Here is a 17,893-nt window from a genome sequence, read left to right on the forward strand (position 1 = left end):
AGGTTGGTACTGTTTGTTTCAACAAAATCATGCTGTGTATGCATCTGTCACTCTAATTGTACATTGTTCACATGGCCTCATAACTATCAGCTGCTTGCTCCTTCTGATGATTCAGTACACATAAATAGTTTTTTACAGACAGAAGCTGCAGTACAGCAGAGACAAATCATGCACTTTCAGCATGCGTTCTCCTTTGCTGGTAATTCTTATCCACAGAAATTCAATTCAGTTTTAATTTCTTTTAAGCAAAATGCTACACTTAAGGCTTTTCAGATGAGCAATATGGATGTTGTATAATTTTCTCAGTGCTATTCAGTAATTTTGTTTTCTTATCATAGAGGTTTGTACGTAGGTTTCCTACCTCTCCAGATAATGCTTTTTTTTCATTTTATCATGAAATACTTTAATTATCCCCTGAGTGAGCATGTGGATTTTTTTACATATAAAACATATATAAAACTCTATGGCATGAGTTAAGTAGAAAGTGAAATTGATGTAATAGATGTGTATGCATATATACAGACACAGATGGATAGAATGGTTGAATACCAAAACCAAAAAAAAAGCAGGAAAGTAAGTGCCAACAATGCACACCAAAGTGGGGCAACCAGTGAAAACTGCAAAATGGCACCCTAGGGAGGCACAGCCTGGCTTTCCTGACTGCCTTTTGCAGTTTTTACATGGTTGAATCCCAATTGACTGGGAACTGAATATATGGATTATGGAGCCTAATTAACTAAGCCTGCCCAACAAAATGTATAGTGTCTAACTCACTTACCTTCCAGACATTGCTATATTGACAGAACTTATCATTAGCGTACATTTTCTAATTTCATGTAATGTTGGATGCAAGCCATAACCTTTGCATTAATTTTATCTGTACCACTTAACAAATGAACACAACGGATTTCAATGATGAGGAAACACATAACAATAACGATAAATTTAGCAAAACAACTCAGCCTTCAGCATATTTGGACATACATTACAACAGCAACCTATCACTGCAGGAGCGAAGTCTGCTTATACTTTTCATCTGTAGCTTGGGACTGAGTGTTAGAGACTTAACTAGACAGGAAAAATGAAATGTGTGGCTTAGTTCTGTTTTACTGGTGGGGTGAGATAGTCTTTCCATGGAAGGCACTACTATTTTGGACACTAGGGTTTAACTCCTCCCTACCATTGTATATAAATGAAAGGAATGTGCTGTGAACCTATGATATTGAAAGGCCCTTGTGGCAGACTGCATGCATGGTTTGACATCAGAAAAGGACATGTGACCTAAAAGCAGAATTTTAGTGCATTCACACTCCCCAGCCCACAGCAAAATGTATTTTCTGCATTAATCAAAATGTCTGGTGCACTCACATTAAGCAAACATGTGTATGCCAAGTACTTCATTTTGTGGTCCTCTGATCACCCATATAGCAAAATTTCTAAAGATCGATTTTGAAACATTACTTACCCTTTTTATTGTCTAACATCACTAGGATAACCAAGATGCCCATAAAACCAATCAGGCCAGCCATCCCTGCCACATATATCCTCCCGTGGAAGTGACCATGGAGAAGTGTTACATTTTAAATATCAGTGACATTGAATGTACCCAACATTTTCAACTTATTAAAGAAATAAACTACTTCTTAGTACCTAGTATTACTACCACTATGTGCAACCTATCCTAATACAACTGCCACTTCAATAAGTGAATGCTCATGCCATGGTGCTTAATTGGTTTACCTTTAAAACCGTGAATTGCATTGGTTCAAGTGCTCATATGAGCGACTTGAAACCACGAAAATGACAATGTCGACAAACCTACATGTTCGAAAAACAGCAAATCGAACAGCAGATTCACTGTTTTTTGAACATGAAAGTTGAAGAAAAAAAAACATAGTGTATAGCAGGGGAGCAAGCCCCCATACACCCCCCACCCCCCACTTTATTATTCTAACTCTTAGATCGCACTACAGTGGGGAAAGGAACCATTTCCCAATCCCCACTATAGTGCAATCCGCCCCTGAATGTCGAATGTGCAATGAGCAAATCTCACTGTGCATTCGCTCATTGCACATTTGAACCTTTTTCCATTCGGCGTTTGCAAACCTTGCAAACTGACTTTCAGAAATGTGCTGTTCGCACTTCTGCAAATCGCTGTTTTAAAGGTAAACTGCTTAATCATAATTACTCAAGATGATATTTGCTCATTTGTTGTTATTTGGTCCATATAGAAACAATCTGCTGGAGTTCAAAATGCATTACGTTTTGTAGCTCTTGTGGATTGCAGAGAAAGAGTGAGACAAGTTTTGTTCCTATGTAACTGGACATCTTTCTTCTTCTTTTCACCATTACTGTCATTTTGACAGCCATCCCCAGTGCCCCAGATGATACACTGCCTGCTGTCACTCCAATTCACCCCTGGTCCAATGCTTGAATTTACACGGGGGTCAGGGGAGAATCTAAGGCCATTCTGGGGGTCCACTTTCCATCTTCAAGCTGGGGGGTGATATATGACTTATTCACTTTCCCCTCTTCCCTTCTCTCCACTCGTTGACACATGTCTGAGGGCAATTCCCATCTATGGACCACACCTCCCCTTCCAGAGTATCATCAATGACCACTACCCCCCCACCCAGATGGATGGTTATGTCCATTCATTTCTCCCTTCCTTTCTGTTAGTCATCTGGTCTGCTAATCAAACGTTAGCTGCCTGGGCTATAGTCACTACTTTATTCCTCTACACCACAGGAGTAGTGCATTAGTGTATGTTTTGTCTTGAAAGTGTAGTAACCTTCAAATGAGAATAATAAATAAAGGTATGTAAAACCCCCACACAAAGCACCTTTTTATATTTTGGTGCATTTTCCTGAATATAAAACGCTTACGGCTATGTATGTTTCATGGACTTTTGAACCCAGGCTGTCAGTGTAGCGCTGCATTGACTAGGTAGTGATGTTCTCAGACATGTAGTTCAATAAATTATAATGGATCTTTCTAGCCCTGATTCTTACGTTATAGTTTATCTTTAATTGCTAACTCCATTAAAAATATACAGAATATAAATATTCCTTTATAACGCCAGCCATTTTAACAACTCTTTCTCCAAGATGGAGAACCAGTACATTTCCTTGTATGAATCTAAAATGTGACCATTTTAGCAATATACTGAATATTTCCTTGCCGTTGTTTACTACAAAACTTCTCATTTAGTCACTGCCCAGAACTAGTGGAGAACTAGGTATCCAACTCTAGATTCTTCACTTAGGCATCCCCATACACTCCATATTACTACCATTACACTGGACTAACTCTTCCTTCACCATCTCGGGTCATAAACGTTCAGACTCAATACTACTATATATCATTTATCATCTTTCAGGATGCCAGTTTAATCAAACCAACTGAACTTGCTTCAGCGTTCAGATAGTACAATATAAATAGGCTACTCCCTCCCTATTCTGACAGGCCACACTACTTCATTCTCTTCCTTGCTTGCCTGGTTCCTCCAGTTCCAGGGTCACTAAATGAACACAGCTTTCCTGAGTTGCAGTCAGAATTCTGTCTTCTGCACCAGAGCCAGTTCTCTATTATCAGTGAAAATTGCAATTCCCACATACTCCATCAGGATGCATTGATTAGTTTTAAGATTTGCTGTCAACATTCTGTTATCACCTCAAATACATGCTATTACCAGTATCTCCTTACCCTTCAAATAATTCAAGTTTTGCTACCTTTCCTGTGGCAGCTACATTCTTATCACAACTGCCTAAGTACATTTCATACTTTCTTGGGCAAAAGATAATTAAAGAACTAACGTCACATTCAGTCTTCCATTGTAGTTAAGTGTGGCAACAGATTCATTAGCAGGGCCTCACTCACTCCTGGCTAAATTAAACAATACTCTGCTAAATAATCCAATTAGCTCCAGCTAGAATTCATGGAGTAGCAATACACCACATGCAAACATCAGAAGCACAAAACATAAAGATCCTGAACTTCAAGTGTGGAAAGCTGATCTCAAAGTTCAGTCTGAACTTTATGGTCACTGTCTGTTTGAAATTTTGATCTTTCTCTCCGTGTCCACATGTATTTTTTTTCTGTATTTAGGAGTTTCTTGCTGCATGCAAAAAGATGTCAGTTGATTCAGTACACTAAATTGTACAAATGTAATGCATTTGTCCTTTCCTTTTTAGCTAGTGCAAATATATTGCATTTGCTCTTTCCCTTTTATGCAAAGCTTTGGCTGAAGAGGCTCATAGAAGAACCGGTTCACTTAGTTAAAAATATTTAATTAAAAAGTAAAATAAATTAAATTATATTTGTGATATTCTAGCCATTACCAGATTGTGGTTAAATATACAACAATGACAAATGCTCTGGCTGCATTTCATTCAAAGGTCCAGGACCACATTGAGGTTGTCAGAAAGTCATTCTGTTTTCCCTCAACTAACTCCTACCATATCTGAGCCTTTGCTTTGGTGACTGATGTAGCTGTTGCATTCCTAGCTTGTTAGGTTCTTTCATTCTCATCAGGTTACATACCTGCTATCACTCCACTGAAGGGTTCTTTGTTTAATCTGATAGATTCCTTCAATTCTGTGCCAATTAACAGTTCATAGGATAATCACCACTGGAAGCACTGTCACACTTTTGGCCACAACACCTTACACTCACTCAATTGTTGATATTTTCAAGAGGGTCCCTTCAACCTCCATGTACCTCATCTCTCCAATAAGAGAATCTCTTCTTGCTTAGAAAGTTGAACTGATCTTGCTTGCAGGATGGACTAGATGCTTCTAGAGCACCTTTAACTAAATATGTGAGATTCCATGGACTGTAGAGTGGCTGTGTGATACATCTCATAGCCAAAAATATGATCACTTAATAGCTTACCACTTTTCTTGACCAAAGAAAAAAATAATAATATCAGTTTTTCATATTTGCAATTGCTGTTTTTGTACTGAATTTGTATTGGTCTTCTAGACAATATAGTTAAGTAAATATTGGTTTGACACAATCAAAAGACATGTATGTATATTCATAGATTCATAGATTGTTACTAGGTTAAAGACCCAGGAGGCCTTTCTAAGCCTAGCCAAGATTTCCCAAAAGAAAAATGGTGTCCTGTATCCAAATAGGTAATGGAAAACCAGACATATATTAGCTATTTATAAGCTACCTCTGTCCAGGAGGGACATGGGTACCAGGCATGGTGTATATATGCTATTTTCCATACACTGGTCTAGGTTTCTCTTAAACTGGGTAATATACAAATTAATAGATGAATTCAGCTTCACATGGATGGGAAGCCTGTTCCATAAGAGGGACAGTCTCTGGGCCACATATCTATCTGTCTCTCCAGCATAGTCTGTTTAAGTGATAAAATCCAGGTCTCCAGACCTTGTATTTATGGTACTCTTATACTGACAAATATGTAGGAGATTCATAAGTGTGGGGTTTGGGGGTGCCTTGGAAGCCAGCCATAGATCACCCTTTCAGTAATCTTTAGGAGACTGAGTAGAGGTAAAAGGCTTTAAGGCTGTCTACATAAGGCAGGTGTGCTATGCCTTCTATTCTATTTGCAACAAACTTCTGAGGTCACTCTAGTTGCTGCATATGCCTGTTCAAGTACATACCAAAAGAATCATTGTACTCTGATTAGTCTGATGGTGTCTGATAATATGAAAGTATATATTCGATCTTTCTAATGAATATTTATGTTTTCTTGACAATACAATTTTGATCTGGTCAGGTGATGATAATATTAGAATGTTTCCCTGTACATATAAATAAAGCAACTACATTTCTAAAGTTCAGTTTCCAAACAAATAAAATAAATGCAGTGTTTCTAGACATCAGATTTGAAAAGTGCTTGTAGAAGGAAACACTTTTACTGTCTTAACAAGGAAGGAAGATTCTAGTGATTAAGAATTTACAAGTATGCACCTCTCTTATTTGAGAATGAACATAAAAAGGGGTTAAATGTTCAGATTAGATAGCCCGATTATGTTAAATTCTGAGTTTGAAAAGGAATGAGAGATTTTGAAATGCAGGTTTTGTAAAAGAGGATATCTAACAAATACCAGTACTATTATCTCCTTAAACTTCAAATAAATCATTCAATTAATGCTATTGAACTTGTGCAGGAAGTTATGGTATATAGAATGGATAATTTTAAGCTATCCCTGAAAGAATTTGAGTTGATAACGTCTTGGAGGAAGAAAATTCAGAAAGTGGAGAGAAATGTGCTCTGGGTTTAATGCTGACATGCATTGGATATGTTTCTTAATAAGTGCATAGTTAGCAACACGTTCCCCCGGATTCATGAAGCCCTTTATAACGTGCGGGATTTGTCTGAGGGTTAATTTCGGCAATATGGCCTACGTGTGATCCAGGAACGATCTCCCGGAATGTCCACGTGAGCTCTTAGACTAATCCTGCATGGATCGAGCTCCTGTATGCAAATTACCCTCATTTGCAGGTGAAAACCATGCAAATGAGGGTAATATGCGATCCAGGAAGCTGGCAGCAGTCCGTGCAGGATGAGTGCAGTCTGCAGAAATGTACTCGGTTAGTAACCGAGTACATTTCTGCAAACTACAAATCGGAGCTATGACAGCTCCAAATAAAGGCTGCATATCATTGAAGCAGCATGCCAATGACCAAGTAGAAGGCCAATGGCATTGCAAACTGTTTTAAAAAAAAAAAAACTATTATTTTTTTTTCAATGATCTTGCCTGTTTAAGCATAGGGCAGTGGTGCGCAAACGGGATTGGGGTGAAAATAATAAAATAAACCTAAAATAAGCATTCTAACTAAAATCAGTATTCTGCCATGCAAGTCAATGGCAGGCAGAAGACAACCTGGCCAGTGAGTAATGGTTGCTAAGGGGGGAGGCTCAGTGTGGGGCATGTAACTATGCATTAGCAGGCAATCCTATGGAAATGAGGGGAAGGATAGAGAATCCCAGATTCCCTGTCAGTGCAAGACTGCACCCAAAAGTGTAGGACTAGGAATACCATGAGTGTAAGCCCTAGACATAGCTGACATCAGAAGGGGGTACCTCAAGCATACTGTAAGCTAAATGGTGCACTGCGGCTAGTGTTTTCTCTTAGCTAAGCTAAGCATAGGCAGCGGGTGTGTCTAGGTCTGTTCTATCTTACACCAAAAAAATCATGGTATACACAGGTAGAAAAAGCCAAAATCCTGTAAAACGTGATTACAGCATGTACGCGTGTTTGCGAGGCGCACACCAGGTGTATAAAAAAAAAAAAAAAACAGGAATTATAAGATCCATTCACAGCTGAGGACTGTGTTTGCATGGCGCACCCCTGGGCTCAAACAGGAAGGCAATAAGAAGAGAAACCACCAGTAGGAAGGTAATCAAGGAGAACTAGCTTAGCTGGCAAGTGAAATGTATCAGAATCAGCCAATTACACAGACAGCAGACCAGCCCAGCACAGAACACTACTATAAACTAAGCAAACACCTTCCCCTCTGGTTTTTCCTACACTCTACACCATCAGTGTATACAAGCGGGGAAATTTTAATAAACAAACCTACAAAATGAGAAGGGCTGCAGCAGGCAACATAGAAGAATATGTGCAAGAGGCTGAGGGTAGTGAGGATGTGAATGCTGCCAAACAACCCACAGTGAGGAGACAGAGAAGAGTGTACAGACCCAGGGTAACCTTCCAGGGGCTACATGAGCTAGAGATAGTGGAGTGCTATAGGATGGACAGAGACTTCCTACAGCAAGTTGTTGAGCTGTGCCGGCCACACCTGACACACCAAACTGGCCAAGGGGAACCCATCCCAGTGGATACAAAGGTATGTGTAGGCCTAGGTATACTAGCCACAGGTACATCCCAAAGCACAACTGGGGATATCATAGGGATCTCACAGGCATCAGCATCCAGAGTATTCCACCAGTTCCTGGATGCCATGTCAGCACATGCCAGTGAGCACGTATATTTCCTCAACACATGTGAGGTGTTGACCAGCAATATATGTTTCTTTCACCAAATAGCAGAATACCCTGGGGTAGTCAGTGCTATAGACTACATGCACATATACATCAAAGCACCACCGGGTGAGCAGGGTAGGACCTACATCAACCGCAGGGGCATCCCCTCCATCAACTGCCAGGTCGTATGTGATGCCCAGGGCATTATAATGAATGTGTGTGCTGGCTGCCGTGGAAGCTATGACGATTCACACATATGGCATCTGACGCAGCTGGACCACAGATTTGTCAATGTGGACATCCCCTATGGTCACCCAGTGGGGGATGCAGGGTACCCAATGGAGCTGTGGCTGATGACACCCATCAGAAATGCACACAAACTTGAACAACAATGCCATAAGGAGGCACACGCACAGGCCAGACATATAATAGAGCATGTGGTTGGGATGCTCAGGTCACAGTTCCAGTGTCTGGATACATCCAGTGGAGCCTTGCAGTACTCACTAGCTACATGTACCCAAATTGTTATAGTATGTGTGATGCTACACACTATGATCCTGTGGAAACATCTGCAGCAGGAACAGCATAGGGCAGGGCCACACAGCCCCCCTCCAATGCTAAAGCCTGTACAGGCACAGAGCGACTCGGAGGAGGAACAACCTGAGCCTGCCCCAGTAGGCAGAAGGAGGCATGCCCAGTATGCCTGGCCTTGGCAAAGAGGCAACGCATAGCATATGCACTGATACAGTAGGGACACAGGTAATGAATCCTCCCTCTGACTTGCACAGACAGTAAAAGGGATGCCAAACATGACACTACCTGGGCTCAGCCATGCTTAGGGAGGTAATATGTGCATCCAACACAGGCAACCCTCCAGCACCATCCTCAAGTCTGGCACACTCCCAAGGTAGTTATTATAGATGAATTGCTGACAGAAAAAACTGAAGATCAAAAACACACGAACACAGTTGAGTAAAAAGCAGAACACCTTTATCCAACACAAAGCTTTTGGGACAACTCCCATTTTCAATGATTAACACAAGGTGCAGTTACATTCACATTTAAATACACCCACCACACATCACATGACCTGCAGCCAAGGTCATATGATCAACTGCATCAGTATTTAATATATCTACTGGCATTTTTGCTAAATAGTATAAAATTCAAACTCTTATATATACATATAAATATACATCTATTCTTATATATAAAAAAGATATGATATATCTCAACACTCAAAAATTCATCTACTCAACACTCACATCTTACTTAATGTACATAAAATAATAATTGTTTATTCAATGCTAAAATTTTTTTTTTTTTTTTTTTTTTTTTTTTTTTACTCCCAAGGTAGGTCAGTCAACCTACCAATTGACAAATGAAGTAGAATGTGTCATTACTTGTAGCAATGGTATGGATGTGAGCATGCAAGGGAACTGGGTGGCTGAATGTTAAGGCAGCAGACAGTAGACACCCATAGTGGCACCATGCCATCTGTAACACATACTGGAGTCACCATAGTAGCCAGTACTACACAGGGTGACAAAACCCACTGCAGGAAATGTGCTGAGCGACATGTGTTTCCATAAGACCCACACATGCCAGTCAGGAAGGTTCACATACCCAACAACAGTCTCAGCCAGCAGGACAGGTGTAGACAAACACAAACAAATGCTGTACTATGGCCTCTGAATGAGCCCTATGGGTAACCCCTCCCCAGGCCTACACACACAGACTACAGCAGGCCAGGCAGTTGGATGTAAGTTGTGAAAGCTAGGAAGTCAGAATCTAATATGTAGGTAATTAAAGCTAAGATCTGTAGTAAACTGGTATGCCTCTATCCAACACGATAGGTAAGACAACAGACTGAAATGGAGTACCTGACCTACCAGTACAGTCCTAGCAAATGTGTACAAGTGTCAGGTGTGCTCCTCCATCCTATGTACACTTATAGTAACTGTCAGGTGTGCCCCCCACTACTGTGTAGAAATGTAGAAACAGTCAGGTGTCCCTCCCCCTGCTATGCAGAAATGTAGCATCAGCCAATGCCAAATGACCGATGGATACCCTGCAGACACAGCATGCTACCTGTCAGTGTACAACACAAAGGTCAGCACCGCAGTACAAACTATCTGGACTTGATCCACACATGCAATACAGATGGCTATACTGGGCATGCTCACACACTTAGAGGAATGAAGGCAATGTCAGTCAACAACATACTGAAAGGTCATACTGGGCATGCTCAAACACTTAAATACATGAAGGCCATGTCTGCAAACACCAGTGGACCAGACATATCTGGCAGTCGCAGTTCTTAGTGCAGACACTTGTCAGTATGCACCACTCCTGCCTTGCACACACAGTGTTTAGGAATACAGACATATATGTAAGGACAACACACTATAATAAGCCAAAGGTAGATGGACATAGATGTGTGGAAGAAGGTGACTGTGACAAGGAGCCATCCATGCCTGTCCCACCCAGGACACAGCCAAAGGGCCCCAAGCACATGACATGCAGATGTCACTCACTGAAGATACTAGCCACCAGTATCTGTCAGCATGACAGACTATGTGGTGCACGTGCCAGCTGTGCAACATGACTGTACAAGGAAGTAGTCATATAGTAGCTGTATACATGTGCCTGTAACATATGACCCCGCGTGTGCCCGCATGTGGCTTGTCAACCCCAACATGAATAGATTATGGCCCATGCACACACCACCTTCCCCATAGCAGTATTATGACAAGCCTGCTGAGGTGATCCAATGTGAAATACACCTTTGGGAGAGCTGTAGCTCAGTAATCTCCATAGCACGTCCCATAACAGCGTACTGCTGTAGTGATAAACTAGTTAGGTAGTAGTTCTCACCCCAGACTTGGCAATTGTGTGAGTGTGTGTTTGTGTGCTTGTCTGACTGTGTAAAGAAAAATGTTTTTTAGGCTAGTCACACTCTGTACAATTTATATACTCAACTTTGGCAAGGCAGCTGATGTCACTCATCTAGAAATACACCTTTGGGAAAATCATAGCCCAGTAATCTCCGTAGGGTATCCTGTAACTGCGTACTGCTGTAGTGTAATAAAGTAGTTAGGTAGATGTTTTAATCTGAGACCTGGCAACTATGTGTGTCTGACTGAGTGGAAAGCAATGCTTTTTAGGCTACTCACACTCTGTACAATTCATATACTTAACTTAGGCAAGGCTGCTGATGTCACTCACCTAGAAATAAACCTCTGGGAAGATTAAAGCCCAGTAATCTCTGTAGTGCATCCTGTAACTGTGTACTGCTGTAGTGTGATAAAGTAGTGAGGTAGGTATTCTAAACCCGGACTTTGGCAACTGTGTGTGTGTGTGTGTGTGTGTGTGTGTGTGTGTGTGTGTGTGTGTGTGTGTGTGTGTGTGTGTGTGTGTGTGTGTGTGTCTGACTCAGTAGAGAGCAATGCTTTTTAGGCTACTCACACTCCATACAATCCATATAATCAACTGTGGTAAGACTACTGATGTCATTCACCTAGAAATACACCACTGGGAAAATCATAACCCAGTAATCTTCATAGCTTGTTCTGTAAATGCATACTGCTTTAGTGCGATAAACTAGTTAAGTTGGTGTTCTAACCCCAAACTTAGAAACTGTGTGTGTCTGACTGAGTAGAGAAAAATTTGTTTTAGGCTACTCACATTCAGTACAATTCATATACTCAACTTTGGCAAGGCTGCTGATGTAACTGCGTACTGCTGTAGTGTGATTAATGTAGTTAGGCAGATGTTCCAACCCCAGACTTAGCAACTGTGTGTATGAATCTGTGTGTCCATGTGTCTTGGTCTGTCTTTGACTGAGTAGAGAACAATCTTCACTACAAAAAACTGAAACCCACTTAGAAACCAAAAAGAAACAAGCGTGTTTCATAGGTAGCGTCAATACCCACACACTCTGCGAGCAATAAAATCCAAGTTTATTGTAAGCGCTTTCGAAGGGATCAATGCCCCAATTTCCTCAGACAATTTTCACCACAATACACTCACCTTATACAGAAAAGATTAAACTACTAAGAATCAATTATTCAATTAAGATAGTTACTATGTATAATTTCACAATTACTTAAAAAAATAGTTAAAATTCCTTTCATTTCATTACTTTTAAAACAGCATAGCTAGTATCCCATTTCTTGGGAGCAAGATGTATATTTAATGTATACAAATAATTTATAATATAAAAACTATGTGCAAAATATATAAAAAATCATACTGAAAATTCTGTATGTATATAAAGTAACCATTTTACTCATTTTAAACATTTTTAGTCATTTTTAAACATTTTTGAAACATTTTTAAAACATTTTTAAAAGTGGATGGATGACGAAGCATTCTAAACCAAATTAAATTACCCTAGTAGAAACTACGTGATAAAAATATATACTAAACTGTAATATTTATATTTATACTAACTGTAACATTTATATATGTATGTAACTATATAAACTACTAAAAACCTTATAATTTACAAATATAAAAATATATCTAACAATGAATCTTAAACAGACTACTTTCATCATATATGACTTCCATATTTTGTGAAGTTAATAAACCACATTCATTAAATATAAAATATACAATACATATATACATGCATTGAACTAATTCTGAGCCATCACATAATTAAGAAAAAAGAAGAAGAAAGTAGAAAAAGGACACATACCCAAAACAGAATCCCTTATGTTTTGCTATACCCATATCCATAAGCTAATTATCTACGCAAGGCCTTAAGTTTTAAGATACATTTTATGGATACATATTAATTTAGCCCAGGTGGAATATGTGCCGATGTTCGAATTTGCCAAATATATTGCCATGCCCCCCCCCCCCCCCCGGTCACTTTTTACCTGTTGAACCACTGCATAAGTGAACTTGTGAGTCGGATTTTCTATAATGTGTTTTGCTAGAGCATTGTTAATGTCGCCCTTACTTATAGCATATTGGTGTTCATATATTCTTTGTTTCAACTTTCTTTCTGTTATTCCAATATAGTAAGAGGGGCATAATTCACAACTAGCAACATAAACGACCCCTTTAGATTCACAGTTATAACTACCATTTATGGTATATGATTTATCCTTTATACATATTGTATTTCTTAATTTGATATACCTACATTGTGGGCATGCTCCACATTTTCTCATGCCTACAGGGTTTTGTTGCCTTCTGTTTCGCTCTAATAAGTTTTTTTAAATTCGGGCCTCTTCTGTAAGTAAAACCTGGTCTTAAGCCCAAGGTTTTACTCAAAGTATGATTTTCTAAAATGACAGCCCAGTTTTTAATTAGAATATCCTTTATGTTCTTGTGGTCAATACTGTATGTGAACAAAAAGTTTAAATATAAACTTTTAGCTTGGGACCCTACATTATTACTATCCTCTTGTGCTATTGTGTCATCTTACCATTTAATACAAGGGGTTTAAAATGATCTGAGTTCCTCTTTGCACTTACTTCCTGAATGATGTTCATAACTAGACCTTCTGGATAGCCTCTTTTAAGAAACATTATTTTAATTGTTTCGCATTTTTCTCTGTAGTCTATGTCATCGGACACCATCCTTGCTGCCCTTACAAACTGACCGTTAACTATAGCCTTCTTCTGGTGGTAGGGGTGACCACTCGAAAAATGTAAAAATGCATTTGAGTAGGTGGGCTTCCTATATATCTTAGTCTTGAATTTACGATTAATTCTGCCCTTTGTTACTCTAACATCAAGATACGTAATATCTTCCACCCCAACATTATATGTAAATTCCAGAAAGTCTGTCATGGCTGTGATACTCACAATAAAGCTGTCAATATGCTCTACTTCCCCCTTCCAAATAAGGCACATATCATCTTGGTATCTGGTATACCATAATACATTCTCCTGGAACATGCTGTTATTAAACAAAAGGGTCCATTCCCAATGTGCCATAACACTATTCGCAAAACTCCCTCCGCATGGGGACCCCAAAGCTACACCTGTGTTTTGGAGGAATAGTTGCCCATTAAACATCATATAGTTGTTTGATAAAACTATATCCAACAATGTTTCGACCAGGTAAATGTTAGTATCATCTGTTTTTTTCATTCAGCATGAATTCTCTAATCCAAGTAACCCCCAGGGTCTGAGGTATGACTGTGTATAAATCTTTTACATCAGTAACAAGAAAAATGTACTTATCACAATAATCCAACTTATTGATGTTTTCCAAGAAGCTCCATGAGTCCCTACAAATCTGTGGCTCAGCATTAATCAAAGGTTTTAAAATATTATCAATGGGCTTAGCACAGGCATAAGTTATTGAACCTCTCCTGTCTACTATTGGTCTAAACTGTGGGTCTAACGGGTTTTTATGTAACTTAGGTGAACCAAAAATGGTCGGGATTTTAGGGGCAGACATTGACAAGTACTGGTAAGTGTCTATATCTATAACACCTTCTAAGAATAAATCATCTAACACTCCTCTAATTCTTTTGTAGGTAATGTTGACCTCATTGATACTAGCATGTGTGTATGCATCAATGGACAGGTAGTCATTCATTCTTTTTTCATATTCATATTGGTCCATAAAGACCAAATCCCCTCCTTTATCAGGTTCCATGACTCTAACATTACATTGATTTAGCAACTGTATAAATTCCATTTCATTTTTTGTGATGTTAACTTTACTTGCTTGTTTATTATGTAATGAGTAAAGACTTGTTCTCAAATCTATTTCACACATTTTTTCATACATGCCTAATGTCCCTTGCAAGGGGGGGTTAAACACACTTGATACCCTTAGCGTGTTAGTTAGTGTAGAACTGATACCCATTAAACATGCTAGATTTAACCTACACACGAATAACTTGAGGTCCACAATAGTTTTAACAACATCAGCCCTTCTATCAGGGACAAAGGACAGACCTTTAGCAAAAAAGTCGATCAGGTCTTGTTCAATTGTTAAGACCATGTAATTAAAGATTTTAAAGTCACCTTCTGAACTAAGAAGGATTTGAGGTCCTTCCTGTTCAGTGTTTGTCATCTTCTTCGTGGTAAGGCTGCTCATATCACTCACCTAGAAATACACCTCTGGGAAAATCATAACCCAGTAATCTCCGTAGCTCATTCTGTAACTGCGTACTGCTTTAGTGTGATAAACTAGTTAGGTTGGTGTTCTAACACCCGACTTAGAAACTGTGTGTGTCTGACTGAGTAGAGAAAAATGCGTTTTAGGCTACTCACACTCAGTACAATTCATATACTCAACTTTGGCAAGGCTGCTGGTGTAACTGCATACTGCTGTAGTGTGATTAATGTAGTTAGGCAGATGTTCCACCCCCAGACTTAGAAACTGTGTGTGTGAATCTGTGTGTCCGTGTGTCTCAGTCTGTCTTTGACTTAGTAGAGAACAATGCTTTTTATTGTACTCACACTCCTTAGAATTCATAAACTCAACTTTGGCAAGGCTGCTGATGTCACCCACCTAAAATTACACTTCTGGGAAGGTTGAGGCTCGGTAATCTATGTAGCACATCCTGTAATTGCGTACTGCTGTAGTGTGATTTAGAACTGTGGTAGGGTTCCATCTCCACCCATGACAGTTCTAGATGTTTTGTGTGTGTTCCAATGTCTGTGTATGGAGCACTGCATTATAGGCTACTCACTCACAGTACATTTCAAATACCCTACTTTGGCTATCCTGCTGATGTCATTCATTGTGAAATACACCTTTCGGAAGGATTTATCTAGTAATCCCTGTGGTGTGTCCTCTAACTTCTCCATGCTGTAGTGTGATATAAAGGGATTCTATACCCAAGTGTCAGTTGTGGATGTTTTGTGTGTGTCTCACTGTATGTGTAGGGAGCAATGCATTTTAGGCTAGTCACTCGCAGTACAGTTGAAATGCCCGTTTTTGGTAATCCTGCTGATGTCATTCATTGTGAAATACACCTTTGGGGAATAAGTACTTCAGTAATGTCTGTGGCGTGTACTATAACTGCGTAGTACTGTAGTGTAATAAACTAGTTAGGTAGGGGTTCTACTCCCATACAAGACAGGTGTGTGTGTGCGTGTGTGTGTGTGTGTGTGTGTGTGTGTGTGTGTGTGTGTGTGTGTGTGTGTATGTGTGTGTGTGTGTGTGTAACTCATATCCTGTGTAGAGTAGTGTGTGACACCTGTGAGCAATGTGCAGGGGGTTTTGCTTATTTCTTTTATGGTGGCCCTGCTATATATCACAATGTCAACCATACAGGGATACCAGATGTAAATTATCTGAGAAGCTGGGGTGAAAAGCCATACCCATACATTTGACATCAAGGCCAGCCAATCACAGTTAGCAACCTCACTATTACCCATAGCACGCACTCAACCCATGTGTCATATGCACACACACATGCTTAGACAACAGCCAGTATGTGGATAGTACACTGCATATTGGCCACTGATAGTAACTATGCAGTGATAGCAGTGTGCTACAGAGGGCATGTCTCCCTGCCCATCTGTCCAATATGCACGTACATGCACAGAGTGCACCTCCACCATGTTCCCCAATGGATACCTGCACCACCTATGGTGCCTTCACATGTGACTCACAATGGACATACCATGCCTGACAACATGCCCTGTATGGACAGATGACACTGGCATCAGGGAATGCTGTTAGCATGCTATTAATGTAGGTGCAGGGTGAACCTGCTTCCCATGAACAGTTCCTGCCACAGGTGGGCAAGACTGGCACATCTGATGATAATCTGTGTTCACAACATGGGCCAGACACCCCAGATACAGTAGCACATGTCACTGTACATGCATGTGGGAGGTGTGCACATCCTGGACACCATCTATGTCATAGACTAAGGAACACATACATGGCAAGTGATGCAGAGCATTGGCCACACACAAGATAGTCACCCAGGTGACTGGATGGGGGATGCAATACCCACCTGTGTGGGCAAATGCAGAAACTACAGGCCTGAGTCACAATGCAGACCATTGTTATGTGGCCTGATGCCAAGATATACCCATCGCCTACCCTTGTACAGCCTGCTGGCACAGTTAACCACCACACACCCGTGCAGACATGCACACATGCATGTCAGAACTGGCACCCTGTATGTTAGTGTGTGTGTTGTATGGTGTGTATGTCCACATCCACACTCACTGCAACCCCCCAGGGCATACTGAAGCATGCTGTCTGATGTCTGACACCTCCTCATTTTTCTTGCCCATACGACCTCCGTATGACCCGTGTGATGCATGTGATACCTGCACATTGATGTGTTGTAGCAATCCCACTAGTGATGAGTTGCACTCCTGACCCTGACAAGTGTGTCAATGTGTGTGTGTCCCTGTGTGAGTTTGCCTGTATTGATGCTAGCACCTGTTCATGCAGACAGGTACGTGTATGTCACCTACCGTATATCTACTATATCCCTGTTGCAGATGTCACTCACCATCACATATATGTTCTGAGTGCTCCACAGCAGGTAACCCATGTGGCACATCCAATAAATGCATAGAACTGTGATAGCACTACATAGTTGTAAAGGGTTTGATACCCTGTGCTGGTAGGTGTGTGACACAAACATACTTCAGATTTACTCTTCCACCCCTCATTGTCATGTGTCTGCCTCCCCCACCCCCTCTCTGGTGGATGTGGAGGTCCGCACCTGTTTTGCTTAGGCAGCAGCAGCATGTGTATTTTAAGTGATGCTCATGATCATCTGATAGCCTCTGCACAAATTGCAGCCCTCCCGTAGCTGATTGAATGTGGAACAGCTGTGGTAACATTCTCATAGCTAAATGCATGGAAACACACTCCAATACCTAGGAACATCATGGTGGTGTTGGCCCTTTTGAGTCACTTTGAGCAGGAACTAGATCTGTTGTTTGGCAAACAGCATCTCAGATGGAATGGGGA

The sequence above is a fragment of the Protopterus annectens genome, chromosome 1.part0 (assembly GCF_019279795.1).
Source record: "Protopterus annectens isolate FY-2018-M chromosome 1.part0, PAN1.0, whole genome shotgun sequence".
NCBI classification, from domain to species: Eukaryota; Metazoa; Chordata; order Ceratodontiformes; family Protopteridae; genus Protopterus; species Protopterus annectens.